The sequence below is a fragment of the Pseudorca crassidens genome, chromosome 1 (assembly GCF_039906515.1).
Source record: "Pseudorca crassidens isolate mPseCra1 chromosome 1, mPseCra1.hap1, whole genome shotgun sequence".
In the NCBI taxonomy this organism is placed as follows: Eukaryota; Metazoa; Chordata; class Mammalia; order Artiodactyla; family Delphinidae; genus Pseudorca; species Pseudorca crassidens.
In genome coordinates, this window is record NC_090296.1 from 23406212 (window position 1) to 23425298 (window position 19087).

A 19087-nucleotide genomic window follows, 5' to 3' on the forward strand; every position below is an offset into this window, starting at 1 on the left:
TTGCTAATATTTTGTTGAGGATTTTTGCATTTATATTCATCAGAGATATTGGTTTATAATTTCTTGTTTTGTAGTGTCTTTGTTTTGGTTTGATATCAGGTTAATGGTGGCCTCATAGGATGAATTTTGGAGTGTTCCATACTCTTCAACTTCTTGGAATAGTTTCATAAGGATAGGTATTAGCTCTTTTTTATATGTTTGGTAGAATTCTCCTGTGAAGCCATCTGGTCATGAACTTTGGTTTTCTGGGAGTTTTTTAATTTGCAAAATCAACTTTACTACTAGTGATCCGTCTGTTCAGATTGTCTATTTCTTCCTGATTCAGTATTGGCAGATTGTGTGATTCTAGAAATTTGTCCATTTCTTTTAGGTTGTCTAATTTGTTGACATGTAACTGTTCATAATATTCTCTTATGATTTTTTGTATCTCTGCAGTATTGGTTATTATTTCTCTTCTTTCATTTCTTATTTCATTTATTTGGGTCCTCTCTCTCTTCTTCTTGATGAGCCCAGCTAAGGTTTTTATCAATTTTGTTTATCTTTTCAAAGAACCAGCTCTAGATTTTTTTCCTATTTTTACAAAATCTCTATTTTATTTATTTCCTCTCTGATCTTTATTATTTCTTTCCTTATACTGTTTATTCATCTTTTGCTAATAGTAGGTTAGGTTGTTTGAGATTTTTCTTGTTTCTTGAGGTAGGCTTGTATTGCTATAAACTTCCCCCTTAGAACTGCTTTTGCTGTAACCCATAGATTTTGGAAAATTGTGTTTCCATTTTCATTTGTCCTGAAGTATTCTCTGATATCTTCTCTGATTTCTTCATTGACCCACTGGGTTTTTAGTAGCATGCTGTTTAGACTCCATATGTTTGTACTTTTAACATTTTTTCCTGTAATTCATTTGTAGTTTCACACTATTGTGGTGGGAAAAAATTGCTTGACATCATTTCTGTCCCCTTAAATTTGTTGAGACTTGTTTTTTGGCCTAGCATATGATCTGTCCCAGAGAATAATCAACGTGCACCTGAAAAGAATGCTGTTTGGGGGTGTAATGTCCTGAAGATATCTATTAAGTCCATCTGGTCTGTTGTTTCATTTAAGACCAATGTTGCCTTATTGATTTTCTGTCTGTATGATCTGTCTATTGATGTGAGTGGAGTGTTAGAATCCCCTATTATTATTGTATTATTGTCAATTTCTCTCTTTATGTCTGTTAATATTTGCTTTATATATTTAGGTGTTTCTGTATTGGGTGCATATATGTTAATGAGTATAATACCTTCTTCATGTTTTTATCATTATGTAATGCACTTCTTTGTCTTTTGTTATAGATTTTGTTTTAAAATCAGTTTTGCCTGATAAGAGTATTGCTACTCCCACTTTCTTGTCATTTCCATTTACATGAATTATCTTTTTCCATCACCTCACTTTCAGTTTGTGTGTGTTTATTTCTGAAGTGATTCTCTGGTAAGCAGCATATAGATGGGTCTTTTTTTTTTAATCCAATCAGCAACCCTATGTCTTTTGTTTGGGACATTTAGTCCATTGCATTTAAAGTAATTATTGATAGGTATGTACTTATTGCCATTTTATTACTTGTTTTCCTTTTTTTTTGTAGTTCTTCCCTATTCCTTTCTTCTTGTAGTCTCTTCCCTTGTGGTTTGATGATTTTCTTTAGTAGCATGCTTGTGTTCCTTTGTGTATCTAATGTAAGTTTTTGATTTGTGCTTACCATGGGGTTCATATATGTTGACCTATAACTATATCTGTTTTAAATAGGCAGTCCTTTAAGTTAAAACACATTTTAAAAGATCTATATTTTTTACTCCATTCTCCCACACTTTATGTTTTTGATATCATATTTTACATCTTTATATTTATCACTTTACTGATTATTGTAGTTTTACTTGATTTTACAAATTTTTTGTCTTTTAATCTTTGTCCTAGCTTATTTAAGTTGTTGGTCCTTAGCCTTTACTATGTGTTTGCCTTTCTGAGTGAGATTTATCCTTTCCTATAAATACTTACTTCTTCTTATAGCCATTTCTTTTCCACGTAGAGAAGACTCTTTAACATTTCTTTTAGGGTTGCCTTAGTATTGATGAACTGTTTTAGGTTTTGCATGTCTGAGAAGGTCTTTATCTCCCCTGCAATTCTAAATGCCAATCTTGCTGTGTAGCGTATCCTAGGTTGCAGGGTTTTCCCTTTCACCTTTTTAAGTATATCATGATACTCTTTTCTGGCCTGCAAAGTTTCTGCAGAAAAAAATCAGCTGATAGCCTTGTGGGGGTTCCCTTGTATATGACTGTTTTTCTCTTGCTGCCTCTAGAATTCTCTCTTTAACTTTTGCCACTTTAATTATGATATGTTTTGGTGTGGGTCTGTTTGGGCTCATCTTGTTTGTTACTCTTTATGCATGCCTGGTAATTTTTGACAGGATACCAACTTGTGAATTTTATGTACTTGGGGGTTGAATTTTGTTTTATCCTTTAAATTCTCTTTGACTGGTTCTGGGTTGCAGTTAAATTACTTGGAATCAGTCTGATTCTTTTGAGTCTTGCCTTTAAGTTTCATTAGGACATACCCAAAGTCAGTCTTTAGTGTAAGACTAATTTAGCCCCACTTCTAAGGCAATGCCATATGGAGAACTCTACCTAATTCCCCATGTATGAGGAGGCCTTTCCACTCAGTCTGGTTGGATTAGAACTATTCTCAGCCCCATGTGAGCTTTAGACAGTGTTCACCATCTCCTTTCCCTGGCCTTGGAGAGCTTTCTCTCATGTACATGCCCATCAATACTCAGGCAGAATGTCAAAGACTCTCCCTCTTCAGATCTCTGGAAGTCTTTCTCTGTGCAACTCCCTGCTCTACACTCTGCCTCACTAATTCTATCTGCTTTCATCTCCTTGAATTACAAACTCTGTCTCTTTAATTCAGAAAGCCCTCTGGTTCTATTTGGGTTCCCTTTTTCTGTTGTACCAAAGCCTAGAAACTCTCAGGGTAGTACACTGGGGCTATTATAGGGCTCACTTAATTTGTTTCATTTCTCTCAGGGATCTCTGGCCTGTGGTGCCACTTGTCAGATATTTGAATATCACTGTTTCACATCCCCACCTCCAAGTTTTCTTGTTGTTTAGGGTAGAAAGATAATGTCGTCTACATTGCTGCATCGTGACTGGCATTAGAAGTCTCCTTAAGGGTAGCACTGTTTAAAAGCTAAAGCCATTTTATGTATTATTTAGACTTCATCACAAACCTTTTATTCTTGTCAGTTAGAAAACTGAAACTCAGAGAGAAAAATTGCTTAATGTTGAAGAATGTTACAGCATAGAGGTTAAGAGTATGTCTGAAAAGTTAACACCATGAGTTCAAATACTGACTTCTTCACTAATAAGCCATTTGACCACTCTATATTTCTGTTTCAGCATTAATAATAGTAATGTCTGATTCATGGAGCTGTTATGTAGAATGTGTCACTTAATACACGTCAGGTGCTCAGAACAGTGCCTGGCAAATATAAATTTTCAGTAAATGTTAGTTATTGTTATTTTCAAAGTCACATGGTCTGTGGTGGAGCAGGGTCTAAATGGGGTCTCTGTAGCTCTTCAATTCATGTGCTTTTCATTATTTCATGCTGGTTCTGAAATAGTGAGCCTTATGACCATGCTGTTCTCAAGTCTTAGCTGATGGAATCTGTTAAACAAATTTGTTAACACATATACATTAAATGTATTGCTTTAGTTCCTATGTGTTCAAGCCATAGAACTAGTTGTTTATGATATAAAGTTACCCACTAGTGATACAAGTTAATTTAGGAGCAGTAACTTAGGTCTGGGAATGTAAAATTTGAAGCTGAAGCATCCCAGATGTCTCTGCTGCCTACAGGAGGCCAATACTTTGATAAATTTGCAAGCAAATGATGCAAGTATCTTTGATACTCACTTTTTCTCTCCTTTTCCACTTTCGGCCACTCTTTCACCATATACCCACACTGTACCAATTCAATTCAAATTCAGCTCACAGCCCATGAAAATATTTTAGATGGCACCCCTGCCTGAATCACAATGGCCCCCATGGGGGCTGGAATGTTTCTGTAATTTTCTTTCAGGTTCAAAAATCTGTGAAGGACTATCTTAATGAAAGATTAATCTCTTTCAGGAGGTGTGTTTCTATTTAGATGTCTTGAGAACATAGTGAAAAAGACATTGGAACTTTTCTCTTTATTCAAAGAAGAGAGAGAGAGAGAGAGAGACAGGGAGGGAGAGATAGAAAGAAACAAAGACAGAGAGGGAAGGTGGGGGCAGAGGGAATGAGAGAGCGAGAGTTAATAATGCAAGCCAGCCACTCATGGAATAAAAAGAAATGATCAAATGAAACGTCCATCATATCTAAATGTTTATAAGAAACATAAAATATTCAGGGTGTTGGAAACTTCTATCAAAGCCCCCAGTGTCCTAAAGAAGGTAAATAATTAGGGGATTGCTGAGCTGTCACCCTTACTTTTTCACCAGCTTATCTACATTGGTAAGCTCTTAAAATCACTATCTGTCCTTTTCTTACCAACATGGCCTTCTTTTCTCAGAATTCATCTCAATGAATGTGGATTTCCTATCAAAATAATATTTTTTTAAAGGCCAATCTGTTTTTCTTATAATCTGGGGTCAATTCAGGCCTTCAAGGGTTTAGTAGGCTTAATTTTTTTTTTTTAATTTCTTCATCGCTTTTGTGTCTCTGTCATTTCCCTTTATTATTACATCTGAATGGAATTTCTTCACTTTAATTATAAGTCACTAGTGTTCTTCACAACTTGCTCCCCAAGCGATGAGGAGCAGCTGGTGCTTCCATGAGGCAGGGAGGTGCTGAGAAGTCCTGTTAGGAATGTCCCATGTTTAAATGTAAGTTCCTTTGTTTGTTTATCTGCAATTGCATGACTGACCTTAGCTAAGTGAAACCTGACGAAAGAGAGGGAAGACTCTCATCCACCATCCACTTTTTGTTTTCTTGGCCCACTGAGTCCATTTTCCCAAGTTTCTGGCATTTCATGTTAAAATTTATTTGGAACAATTTTTCTGTTTCATATTTAAAAACAAATGCATTATAAGCTCTTTTGTGTTTTGCAGACAAAGCTTTACAAAGTGGTTAACTTTGTGATGTAAGAACAAAAGTTTTGTGTTTTTAAATTATTTTCCATTTGCAGCGGTGGAAGTGATGGTATTTTAAAGAAGGTTGTAGTCTTCAATGAAAAGTGCACTCAGAAGCATCAGTAGACAGTGAAGGGTCTTCTTTCGGAACTTGGTACCGTATCAGCCATTTAGCCTTGTCACAAAGAAACTCTTATTTGATCGTTTTACTTTTCTGGAGACCCATTCCGAATGAAGTAAGTCTCCATACACCGGTCAATGCTTGTGCAGGTGGAGGTGGCAGAGCAAACTGAAGCAAAGTGCTAAGTTACATAACTTCACCCCCGCATGACTTCCGAGAACATGACGTGCTATGTACAGTCACCACCCCATTCTCAGGGCAGTGTTTCTCCACACAGTTGAAGTCAATTAAATTGTAAATGTCATCATGTAGACTCAGGAAGGATTGGTTAAAACCTGCAAAACATTCTAGAGAAAGTGTTTATTGTGTTTCCATAATCTTTTTTACAGAGCACAGCTTGGTTTTGTAGATGGGTACAAACAGAGGAAGTTTGAGTAAATAGATGCAGAAAATAAAAGATCTTGTAACTGCAGGTTTTAATCTGATAAAGAAAGTTGCTGTGTTGAATGTGTATTTATTTCCATTTCCCTACTGATGTTCTACATTGACTTAGGACAGTGGTGAGATGGAGCCTTACTATGTCAGAATGCCCAACTTTATTTAGTGTTTATAACAGCAATTCTCAGCCTTGTTTGGGCATTAGAATACCTGTTGAACTTAAAAAAAAATACAGGTGTCTGAGCCCTACCCAAAACCTACTGAAAACAAATTTGTGGAGGTGAGGCCTGGGGATTTGTTTTTTTTTTAAACTCCATAAGTGATTCTGATATACATCCAGGATTGAGAATCACACAGTGCATTCAAATTTTTTTAGTTTTTATTTCGGGCAGCTCCACCTTTCTTCCCATACATTATAGAATTATCAGAGTAGTTCAATTAATAATCAATTTAAAAGATTCTGGAATATCCAGGTAGATTATTTTTTCAAATAGAGATTTTGAGAATTTTATTCAATGAGAACATCTCTCCTTTTCTCTTTCTTCAATCTTTTACTCTAAAATAAATAACAGTAATTATTCCTACCACTCTATTGAGAGTCCACTTTGTCAAACACCATGCTGCCTCTTTTCATTCAATATCTCATTTAATCTTCATATTTATTCTACAAAGTAAATATAATGTCCACTGTATAGATGAGACAACTTGAGCAAAGACACATGGCAAAAGCCAGAATTTAAATTGATGCCCATGTGATTTCAAAACTTGTTATTTTTTATACCATCCACCCTCTCTCCTCATTTCTTTTCACCTTTCCGACTCTTTTCCTCTCAGCTCCTGTTCCCTTTAGTTCCTTTCTTGTTTTCTTTACCTTTCCATGCTGTAATATGTCTGTCTGCAAAATGAGAGAGAAGGGTGCACACGTCTCACAAAAGTTCTTGGTAACAATGATTGCTTCAGTCTTCTTGTAAATATTTCCACTTGGAGGAGTTCTCATAGTCACTGATTTGAAAACATTGGTTTGGTATCCTTTGACTAACGGAAATATTTACATTTTTTGACTGCTTCATTTTAAAGAATATCCTGGGATTTGCTCAAGAGAATATAAAAACCTGCTGTCCCTGTTTCCATTTCCAGACCCAGACATGACCCCAGTACATTGAAGCATCTGCTTTTAATTTTACATATTTTCTGTCTTAAGGGTCATCTTTCTGAACTAGGTTTAAAGTAGCTCAACAGACTACAAATGTGAGGTGAAGGTAATGAGGCAATGACTCTGGTTAAAAAGTGGTAGAAATTACAGAATTATCTCCCTGGGATTTTGAAAAGCTCTGTAACCTGGGCTTTGGTGGAATCATATAGATGGCCTCCCATTCATGGCCTCTCATCTGTACTTGCCATGCACCACAGTGCATCTAGCTTCTCATCCACCTGTTCTTCTCAAATACTGCCAAAGAAATGCAGCATTGCTTATCCCTTTCTCCTCTAATCCACTCACTTTTCTCTCTAGGTTTGGGGCATTGGGAAAAGGGTTATGGCTTAAAACTACCATGTAAAATGAGGAGAGAATTTAAAAATCGATATGAGTTATGGGGAAAAGTTTTGATCCTTTCTGTGGGGCTGAGGTGGGCATATACTTGAGAGGTCAGACTCCATGTGATATTTTATAGCATTTGCCTAGAAGTTGTAGAGGAGACTAGTTCTAGATTCAGGAATACAGAGATGAACAACTTCTCTTGACAAATTTCAGAACTGAAGAAATTGACCAAGTTGGCATGGATTGAATACTCCTACTTAGCAAAATATATTACACATAGGTGATGCTCAATAAATATTTGCTAACTGAGTGTGCAACCAAAGAAGACTAGAAGGAGATGTTAGTGTAGACAACTGGAAGCCACAGTGCAGTGATGTGGGGTCATAAATGTCCATTTCTGCCCTTAAGACCATGTGTGACTTTAGGCAAGTGACAGAGCTTCCCTAAGTTCTGCTGCTTCTTCTTCTCCAAAATGAGGGTTGTTGTGACATCTACCTCATAGGTTGTTGTGAAGATTAAATAAAATGTTATATGTGAAAGTACTTTGTAAATTACTGGCTGTGAATAATCAATCAAGGAAATAGGAGAACCCCTGACATCACAGATATGTAGTGTGGATTTAACTAAAGGTTTGGTAGAGAGTCATGAAAGAGAAATTAATGGCGGTAAAGTTATACAGACTATGTATGTTTGAACCTAAGAGCTATTGCTTAAGATAGAAACTCTGGTTTAAGGTAGATAATTGATTCAGGGCAAGAATCATCTCTTATTAATACTCAGAGTTCCAGTTCCAGCAGGGAACTGGAAGTAGAAGTTCAGTGCATGTTCGAGGGACAGATGGATGGGTGAACAGATGGTTGTGTGGCTACATGGCTCTATAGTCATTTTTGCTTCAAAAATGGAAAAACAGTTTTTGATATTCTCTTTAGCTCAGCCCAGTACAGTTTTGAAAGAAAACCAACATCACAACTTTTATTAAACATTTTGGTAACACATGCAGTGTTTTACCTATTTTTTAGAAAAACAGATGATGACATGAAATACTGCTGAGAGAACAAGTCTTGTTCTGTGTGATTGGAAGCCACATTTTCTGAATTAGTATTATAGTCAACTGACGAGACCCAGCCAACTGTTAAATGATTGTTAAAGCAGAAAAGATGTATAAAGACTGTGCCGTCAGCCTTTTTCCTCACATACCAGAGTGTTCACAGTGGTGCCTGCTGGCAATGGGAACCAGTATCCTTATTAGGTACTGGGGTGGGAAGGAGGGAGTGATCCATGTTGGGGAGGCAGTTTCCTACAGAATTAGAGACAATTATAAATGAGACATTTAAGTTCCAAGATTTATTTGAACCTATGAGAGTTTCAAAAGCACCAATTTGGCATATCTCGGGCTGCGTGAGTCCATTTTGGTATGCTTGAGCTTTTGTGCCCTTACATTTTGCCCATTAGCAGCTTGCACGGAGGAGAATTGTGTATGTTTGTAGATATGCATCCAAACTATTGGTGAATTCCACCAAGTAGCTGTTTGGTTGCACAAACTTGTTTTGATAGTTTGAAATCCCCTGTAAGGAAGTAAGACACAAACATTTGACCCCTGGAGGCTAACCAGAGAGACATGAAGCTCTCTGAAAACAGTTCAGTTCCTGTTATTGCTCCCATGGGGAAACTTTCTTGGGATATGCGAATGCATCAAGTTTAAGCCTACGCCAGAGAAATAGGATGCTTCCTAGTGGCTAGACAGCCAATATTCAGCCATAAAATCATAATTATAATGCCTATGTGTAAAGGAGAGAAAGACCTGAGGTTCTGGGTAGTAGAGAATGGCACAGGCACATAGATATTACTTGCAGCCCACATGAGTATATCTAGGCTTAACAGGTAAAAACTCATTCCTTTCCATTTTTCCATCTTCAAGACCTTAAAGAATCCCTAGAATCTGTACTGAGAGCAAATAGGTTATCCTATGATATTATTAGGTAAACTGTGGGTATAGAAACCTCTTTACTATTTATTTATCTAGTGACAAACATTTATTGACCAGATGCTATTTGCCGACTATTATTCTAGGTGCTTGGGTTACAGTGATGAACACAACAAAACCCTTGCCTGTATGATTACCTTCTGGTGGAGAAGATCAACAGCGATCAATTAACCAGATAAACATATATGATAATGTCAGATAAAGATAAACATGGTGGAGAAAGATAGAGATACGGATTATCACAGATTGGGTTGATCATTTTAAAGGAAGTGGTCAAGGAGTGGACACTGGAGGAGAAAACTGAATGAAATGAGTGCTGGTATGGGGGAGAGTAGGGGAAGAAGGTGAGCAGCATGTCCAGAGCCTTGAGATGGGATCAAGCTTAGTTTCTTAGAGAAGCAGAAAGGAAGGCAGGATCACAGGGAAGAGAGCGGGACCAGAGTTAAGCACGAGGGATGCCCGTGTAGGTCATGGTTAGAATTTAGATATTATTCTAAGTGTGATGAGAAGCACCAAAGAATTTTTGAGCAGGTGAACAATATGATTGGATTTGTATTTTAAATTCATCTTTCTGCTGCCATATAGCCAGAACTTCTTGGAGGCAGTCACAGCTTGGAAGCAAGGAGACCAATTATACCCTCTCATGATCTCTAGTTTACAAAGAGTATGAAATCCTCAAGGGCAGAGAATACATCTCTACATATTATTGTTTCTAGTGCTTTGCCTTATCCTAGCACTTCATAGGTGTTTGGTTAAGTATTGAATATATTCTAGAAGAGCGGATAAAGGAAATTTCTAATTTAGAGTGGGGCAGAAATACCTCAGCCTCATGACTTACGACCCTTCTCACAGATGGGTTTCCCCCCTCCTGAGGGGTGAATCAGGTTCCTTCTGTTTTCTAGAGTCTCCTGATTCCCTGGAATTATGGGAAGATAACTGTAATAGTGACCATATAGTACCTGCAGGGAAATATTTGGGGAGCTGTGAAAGCATCACATGAAACGAGGAGGAGGAGAAGTTTGAGCCATACAGAAAGTGTGACTTGAGGCTAGGGATCAAGACTAGATGGGTCAGCTGGTCAGTTTGTTTTCTTGACTTGAAAGACACTTTGCGGATTTAAACCATGGAAGTATTAAAACCTTTTTCCCCCTTGTCAGTATAAAATGTATTCAATAAGTTCAGTGAGTATAGGATAAGAAATAGGTCTTCTTCTCCCTCTGGAGACGTGTCTTGACCTGTGTCAGAAAATCATCTTTTCCTAGTTAAATAAAAGAGACAAATCTGTGCAGGCCTCCTCCTCATAATTTTAACTTGCAGGTGTCAGGTAAGTCTGTGAGCTCCCGTCCTTATTATAAACACTGTCTCCAGAGGAGGCAAACATTCTTAATTTATACAGTCACGATGCAGTCATGCTTTGAGATCATCTGAGAAGTGCTGTAGAAGCACAAAGCATTATTACTATCATTATGGCAGTAATGGCTATGATTATAATGCAGTTAGGGGAGTCGAGGAGGAATGGCGTTAAGGGTGAATAAGATTTACCCCCATGTATCTGAGTGAGATTTGCAGTATCAAAAACAGTGTGTGTGTGTGTGTGTGTGTGTGTGTGTGTGTGTGTGTGTGGTGGGCACAGGGAGGCAGATGTGGATATTGGGATATCATTACTGGAAAATATGTACTCAAGTCCATTTTAGTGAAACTGTGTTCAGAAAACATTATCCCATTCCTCTACTTAAAACCTACAGCACAGCTTTGCTTTGTTTCAATAATAATATGTTGGTGTGAAATATGATTTCTCTGCATGTCACTTAGGATGTGATGGTGATCTCAGAAGCTCTGGATGCCATAGGAGTTTGTGATATAAAGTATTTATTTCAGATATTATTCTAACTGCTCTGGGGAATAAGAAGATGTGACAGAAGGTCTGTAGTTTGGCTTCTTTGTCATTTAGTATGTTTCCTTCACTTTCTGGATCTCCATTTTGGGGAATCTGTGATTCTGAAACACTAATAGTTACTCATTAGGCAAGCATTTATGGAGTATCTATTAAATGTCATGCCTAATGTTAGCTTGTAGGATTAATGAGATAAATATGAATTGTCCCCTGCTTTAAAGGTTTTACAGGTTAGTGAGGGAGTCAGACAAGAATATCTGTGGGTTTGCCGTGTTAAATTCTAGTTCACCAATTGCCCAAGTGCCATGATCAAATTTACACCTTAGATGTCTCCCTCTGGAGTTGGTGTGAAGGAGGGATTAAAGTGGGCTGCACTGGAAGCAGGGAGAGCCTGATCAAGCCCATTGCAGAAGTACAGGTGAAAGATAAATGCCTAACTGTTATGTCTTTTGAAAGATTTTTCATCTCCGAAACCCAGATGCTTGACATTATGTATCTTGAGTCCAGGTGGAGGAAACTACTGGTTTGTAGGATTCGCTTAATTTGTGTGGTTGGAACGTTCCGTTCCCTGATCATGTGGCCTGGCTGTGAGGAAACGGACGGTGATCATCTCTGCAGGGGTGGAAAATGCCTGGACGTTTCCTCTGAGTTTGAGGGATTCTGTGCAATTTGAGGACTCGACTTACTCAGAAATGTTTTGTGAGAAGTTGTTATAAAAGGCTAGGGTTACATGTAACATTTTGGACATGGTCCTACATGTTGCCTAAGAGAGTGTGCACAATGACAATGACCAAAATGTTTGCCTCTTTTATACCAGTGTGGATTGCTTAGAGAAATTTCAGAAACCTTCTTTTGGGATTTGAGAATTATTCTGAGGGTGGGGAAGGGAGGGAGGGAGAGTGACTGAGACCAAGAGTCTACATCTGCCTTGACTGGGGTAGATACAACGCATTTTGGGAGAAGATCCTGGTTGTTTATTTCAGGCATAGGGTTCAACAAGTAAAACTCACAGGGCTATATGAAATATACTCTATAAATTCTTCCCTATCTTGAGAAAGCTATAAACCCATGACTTTTAAGATTATAAAGATTATAAAGAAGCTCACTGTTTTGAATTTATAATTTTGAAAGGCTGAGTTTGACTTTGTATCACTGGGAAGACTATAATCACTATGAATTAACGATGCAGAGTATGTTTACAGGGGTCGTGTTTTACCCATTCTGGAATCAAAGAATTTTGGGGGACTTCTGGAACTTTGTTTGTATGCAAATATTTGCTGTTAATTACAAAAGAGGCTTAACCGAAGTCGGCCTAACTTCACACCAGACCTGAGTTACAGAGCATGGGGACCAGCTGTTTCCATTCCCTCTGAGAGTATGGAAAAGAGGAATGACTTTAAATTGAACCAGGAAAGATAAAGCCAGTAAATCTCTTTTTTAGTACATATAATATAACAAACAAACAGCAGAAGACTGTTATCAAATCATCAAGAAAAAATATCCTGATGGTTATTTTAAGGAGACCTTGAAATAGCCTACCTTGGTTTTGCCAAATGCTGCTTTTCCTAAGAGTTTCATTAAAATAGGAGTCTGCTACCTTTGAGGTATCCTTTCAGGTGTGGCAAAGGGACTAGATAAGCTCTGTAACTTCTGTATTAACCTAACGTTATAGTTAATTGTAAGTTACCTTTGGAGCATTTGCTGCATGGACCATTGTTGAATTTAAAGGGGATACTCTTTTATTGCTTCTAAGTGAGAAAAGGCTTTCCAACTTCATTGTCAGAAAACGTCTTTACCAGAAGCAGAAATAATATGGGTTGCATGGCGACACACTCCAGGATGTGAAATCACTCCCTTCTATAGTTACGTGGATGATTTTTACATCTTCAGAAGAAACAAAAAATGGTCCCCCATTAAGATGCATAAGTGTAATTTGATATTTATTAATACCTTCTTATTGTAGGCACCATGCTAAATAGTTTCATATGCATGATCTCATTACATTATATTTTATTAAATGAGGAAACAGATAGACTAGTAAACTTTTTTTTTTTCAGAGACACAGAGCTAAAATATGGCAGAACTAAGACTTAAAACCCTGACTTTGAGGTTCAACATCCTTTCCTGTGTGTCTGTGGTTTTCTGCTCTCACTACTGCTGATAACTCTCTGGCTGTCAGGCAAATAGGCTGAGCCCCAGGCAGTATCTCTATTCCACCCACACCACCTTTAACCCTCATCGCACCCCCAAGCTAAGTTCTAACCTACTCACTGAAAGTTTCTACCTCTGCCTTCTGTCCTCTTCCGTAACAAGTGTTGAGACAAGAACTTCAGGATCCCCTTTAACTTTCAGAAATTTTGGTTTCAGAGGTCTTCCTTTTTTTTTTTTCTTTCCTTGCGATACACGGGCCTCTCACTGTTGTGGCCTCTCCCGTTGCGGAGCACAGGCTCTGGACGCGCAGGCTCAGCGGCCATGGCTCACGGGCCCAGCCGCTCCGGCATGCAGGATCCTCCCAGACCAGGGCACGAACCCACGTCCCCTGCATCGGCAGGCGGACTCTCAACCACTGCGCCACCAGGGAGGCCCCAGAGGTCTTCTTAATACACACTTTCCTGTGGTGTTCAGAAGCATGCTATAGAGAATCTGTTAGTTCTAACTCCCCAATATTTCTCAAATTGGTCACATTTCCTCCATTACCACATGTTCTGTCCCAGCTCAAGCCACCATCTTGGTAGAGGCAAGAGTCTGAATTACTGTAAAAGTTTTCTCATCCTTTGCTCTTCAGAGTGTGGTCTGAGAACCAGTAGCTTCCAGACCAGACCATCACCCAGGAGCTTATTATAAATACAGAATTTCATGCCCTGCTTTAGAGAATCAGAATCTGCATTTTGACAAGATCCCCAAATCTTTGTGTGTACTTTAAAGTTAGGTAATCACTGTTCTAACAGACCTCCCCATATGAGCTTTTAAAAATGGATATACGTTCATACCATTTCTCCACTTTAAGTCCTTAATGTCTTCCCATCTCACTTATAACAAAGCCCAAACTCCTTACAATAACCTATAAATTAATTCAAGATCTGATTCTTATCTACTCCCAGGTACACTGACTTCCTTTCAGTTCCTAAAACACACCAAGCTTCTACCCACAAGATTTACCCTCATTATTTCCTCTACCCAGAACACTACTCTTCTGCTTTTGGACTGATATTAGTTTTCTTTCTTTTACTTCAGTTTAAATATCACATCTTAAGGAAAATTCACCTGACAACTTTAAGCAAGTTCCTCCAGTTTTTCTATATTATAACCATGCTGTTTTCCTTTAGAACATATATCTCAATTTATCATTATTTTATCTATTTTCCCTAACAGTTGTCCATTTTCCCTATGGAACTATGTAAGGGTAAGACCATGACTGTTTCCCTAGCACTTAACACAGTGATTAGAACAGAGAAGTCACTCTATAAATGTCTGTGAAAAAGTGAATAACATGCTATGGTTATGCTCTTTGCTTATTAAATTTTTTCAGGAGTATATAATTCAGGAAAGTTTGTTAGTGTTTATATTTATTGCAATTGCTACTAGTTTTTTTGTAGCTTTACCTGAATTATGTTCAGTTAGCTATTCACATTTTGTAAGGCTTTCCTAATACTGACTTTTAGCATTACCAGGAAAGTGATTTTCATTTCAAAGCTATTTGCAAATGAGAGCTAGTTCTCATTTACCTACTATAACCAACACTTATTGCTCTTATATCAAATGTCTAGCCATCTCCTTAATGGAAGCTAGAGAAGGTTGTCTACAAGTATAATTGCTTCGGTCTAGAGTTGATGGTTGAACATACTGAGCAAATATTCTTTCTTTCTTTCTGCTTTCTTTTTATTTTTTAAGAGAGAGTGCAGTAAAGGATGCAGGGATGAGTTCAAGGGCTGATGTCTTGAAATATTAGGCTGTAACTGATGGCTAATCCAGGGTCAGAAAAAGAAAACTCCCTTGTGATGTATTGTTGCACAATTGCATAAAGCAGATGTGTAATAAAGGCTTGTGTCTTTCCCTGAAACATCTGGCATTACTCATCATGAGGAGCAGGTGCCTAGGTTGGACAGACCACATGTCTGTTCCAGGATGACACATTTCTGTTGTTTCTGGGTTGCATTTGAATTTTCTTTGGCTCCTGCCAACCCAAGCACGTTGATGATCAAAATGATAGTGCAGAGAAAGATTGCCTAAGAAAAAGAGTAAACAAGGTAGCTGCTTTTTCTGGCATCATGAGACTCTGAGTTTCAGGAAAATTAGTAAGCCACCCTGTGACTGACACCCCATGACAATCCAGATACAAGGCTTGTATACTTGTTGTGACGGGTTGAAGCATGACTTCTGTGGATGGGGCCTATCTCCAAATGGAGTGTTTACCTGCTAGGTAGTCTTTGTTAGGTCTTAGTCAAACATGGGTCAGGGTGTCATAAAAGTTTACTGAATTGTATCCTTCTCCTCACTTAAGCCACTGTGTCTCACAGGACAAAGATTTGTGAAAGCATTGGGAAAAAGTTTACAAATACATAAAACTTTAGCCGGGGTACTTCTTGTAAAAACTAAGAGAACATGGTGAAATCCCCTGTCCTGATACGTCTTTTTTCTTGCTTTACTCTCATGTGGAATCAAATCATGGATTGTTAGATTTCCAGGATGAAAACCATCTGGTTATTCAGGTCCATGCACCCTGCTTGGATTGTGATCTCTTTGAATCCCATGCAGAGTTTGGCTGGAACTTGTTCATATTTGAGTTTCTAATAATGGCATTGTTTCTCAAGATATGGTGTTTGGTTATCTGCTTCAGAGTTACCTGGCATGCTTGTGGAAAGCATAGATCCCTGGGGCTGCCCCTACAGATCTACTGAGTCAGTGTCTCTGACATAAAGTTTGAAAGCTTATGTTTTCAACAAGTGTTCAATGTGCTCCGTATGAATTCTAAAGTTTGAGAACTACTAGCTTGTGTTGAAGCTAAGTTTGCTATTTTTAATTATTTTCTAATAGGCTTTAAACAGAATTGGGGGTTAAAATAGTCAACTTTAAAAGTAAGGATTTCATGGATCAGCAATAACCTTACAACCCATTTTTGGCTTGTCAGCCACGAGGCTAATGAAAGTTATCCTATAGTTAAACCTTAGAAATGTGAGAGTATGAGTCATACTCAAAGGTGATTCTTCATAGGACAAAGACTTATTTTCAGGGATGGTTTACATAGTTTGGAGTGTGTGTGTGCTTGTGCGTATGTGCATATGTGTGTAGAAGAAAGGGGAGTTAATTGGGGGCCTGTTGTGTATGAGAACTTCACTCCTTCTAATCCCAGGTCAGATACATACAGATTACAAGAACTCAGAGGAATTTGTCTTTTGGATTTTACCCGTAGTGAAATGATTTTTAAAAATATTTTCTTTGTCTTTTTCTTTTGCAAAAGAATAAATATCTACTCTACCTAAGCTCTTTTCATTACCCACCCCCTTTCTTTCTTCTTTTAAGTCTATAGTGCAGAGACATAAAAACTATCATTTAAAAACCATTTAGGATATTTTAGTCCTCACTTAGAAACATAATCCTCATTTTTCAGAAACATTTATTGAACTATAAAATATTAGTACAACCAGAAAATATGCAAACAGAGCTTCATCAGGTAACCAGTACTGAGATCCAGAAACAAAACCTACTGACACCCTAAAAGTCACTCTTGTCCCTAATTCTGCTCATTAAGACTTCCCAAGAAAAAACATTTTCCTGATGGCTAGAAGTCATTTGATTTCTAATAAATATCTAATCACTTTACTTATTTTTTGTAAATATTAGTCTTTCTCCAGATATTGGAATCTTTAACATCTTGATGATCAATATTAATTCAATCTGAACTTTTTGGACTAAATATTGACTTAAAAAACTCTTTCCTTTTACTAATTTATAATTCTAGAAGTTTTCTCTCATTAAGTAAAATTCTCTAGGTTCAACTTGAATCATTTCTGTTTAGTTCATGTTTTGTTTCTAACCTGAAATGTACAAATTAAAATTTCAGGGTAGAAGTAGATATGTAGTCAACATTAATTATGGAACACTCAGGGCAATTGTTTGAACTACATTAATTTAAAACAAGGGGTTAACAATTTTTCCATTTTATCCAGTGGGAAAATTTTGTCAACAAGCAAACCAATTGATTAGATATAATGGATTTAGCACAATAGGTTACTGGGACTAGGGGTAATTCCATAGGAATTGATATTTGGTGTATTCGGGAGCTACAAATAAAAAGAAATACAAAGCTTTTAGGGACTGCACATGATTTTCTCTTTTAGTCATAAATCAGACTCAGCAAGGGGCAAGCCTGTTGCCTGCAGGATTAAAAGAAAGGTGTCATGACAATGTGAAAAGAATACTGTACCTGTGGTCTGCAACCTTGTTGTGTGACCGAAGGCAAGTCATATAACCTCACTAAGAGCCAATCTCCAAATCTACAAAATGAGGATAATAATATTTTCTTTGCAAAGTTGTGGTGAGAAATAAATAAGATTAGTGTTTATAACCGTCTAAGCGAACAGCTGAACATAGTAACTGATCAATCACTGTGAGCTTCCCCTCTCCTTTAGCATGGCATTTCTAAAGGGATTTAACATGGGAGGTCTATTCTAGAAGAAAATAAGACAACACCATACTATATTCTTTCCCACACATTTCCTTCCTTCCTTCCTCCCTCCCTCCCTCCCTCCCTTCCTTCCTTCCTTCCTTCCCTTCCTTCCTTCCTTCCTTCCCTTTCTTTCTCTCTCTCTCTCTCTCCAAAGCAAATGCATGCTTATTACATAAAAATTTGGAGATAGAGATATGCCAAAATAACTCCCTTAATCCTACACTCTCAGAGACAGTCACAGTTAACACTGGTTTTTATAGACATCTCATTTACCACTGTATTTCCTTAGAACCCCTCAGAACAGTAGGTTTACTTAATGTTTGAGGAATTGAACTTTTTCAAAGAAGATATGAAAGTAGTTGTAAATTCTTTATGAATATTAATTACTGGCTTAGAATGGAATTCAGCAGACTTTCTGCTCCACCTGTTATTTTTTCGATCCTTAAGGACAGATATTTGTCCTATTAACTTCTCAAATAACTCTAGGGACAGAGTTGATAACGTCTCTTTTTATAACAGGGTAGATCTAAAAGCAGATGTTAATAAACTAAAACATTATGAAATTCTATTTTATTAGATTTGCATTGCATTTTAATATTAAATCTACCTTTTTTTCTTTTCTTCCCTCCCTCCCTCCCTCCCTCCCTCCCTCCCTTCCTTCCTTCCTTCCTTCCTTCCTTTCTCTCTAGTACAGCATGGTGGGAAAAACTGATTTCATTCATTCTCTGCCTTGGGATATAGACAACTTCAGCTACCTTGTCTCACAGGGGACATAATGCCTGCCCTGCTTTCCTCTTATGTGGTGATTGTTGAAATCAACTGTGATAATGTATGTTTTTTATGCAATAAAGTGCTATAAACTTTTTGTATTGATATAGCAATAACAGTAAAATTATCATGTATAACATTAACATAAATATTTCTGTTGGGCTATATATGAAAGCAATGAACAGAATTGACTTTATTCTCTGATTATGTTATTTTATTTCATAAAGTGATTTATTTCTAGGTCCTAAACATTCTGGATGAGTGTATGAAGGCAGGAAGCTATACCTAGAAGTACAAAATTTCCCAACTGCCTGGAATTTTTAATGGATTATCATGTCACCTCTTTACTTTCAGTCTAGAAATTCAGAAAACAGAATTAGAAAAAAAGAGGATAATACATTTTTCTAGCCCTCATCTTACCCAGGATGAGGCCCAAGTCTATAACCATTTTCCCTCAGTTTCTATACTTAGATACAATAATAACTGTTACCAAAGCATTAAATGAGCTACCTTGAATTTGGGGAAAAAATAACATTA

The 19087-nt window shown here is 37.4% G+C and overlaps 1 long non-coding RNA gene across 2 annotated transcripts in view; it reads left to right on the plus strand.

The window, feature by feature from the left end:
• Window positions 1–18606, plus strand: part of LOC137219794 (uncharacterized) — a 144289-nt gene extending 125683 nt beyond the window's left edge. Inside the window, exon 3 of one of the 2 annotated variants that reach the window (XR_010941251.1) lies at window positions 18472–18606. This is a non-coding gene — a long non-coding RNA (uncharacterized lncRNA). The remainder of the gene's footprint in view (window positions 1–18471) is intronic. The other variant, XR_010941250.1, reaches the window with a different exon arrangement.
• Window positions 18607–19087: the final 481 nt, after the last annotated feature.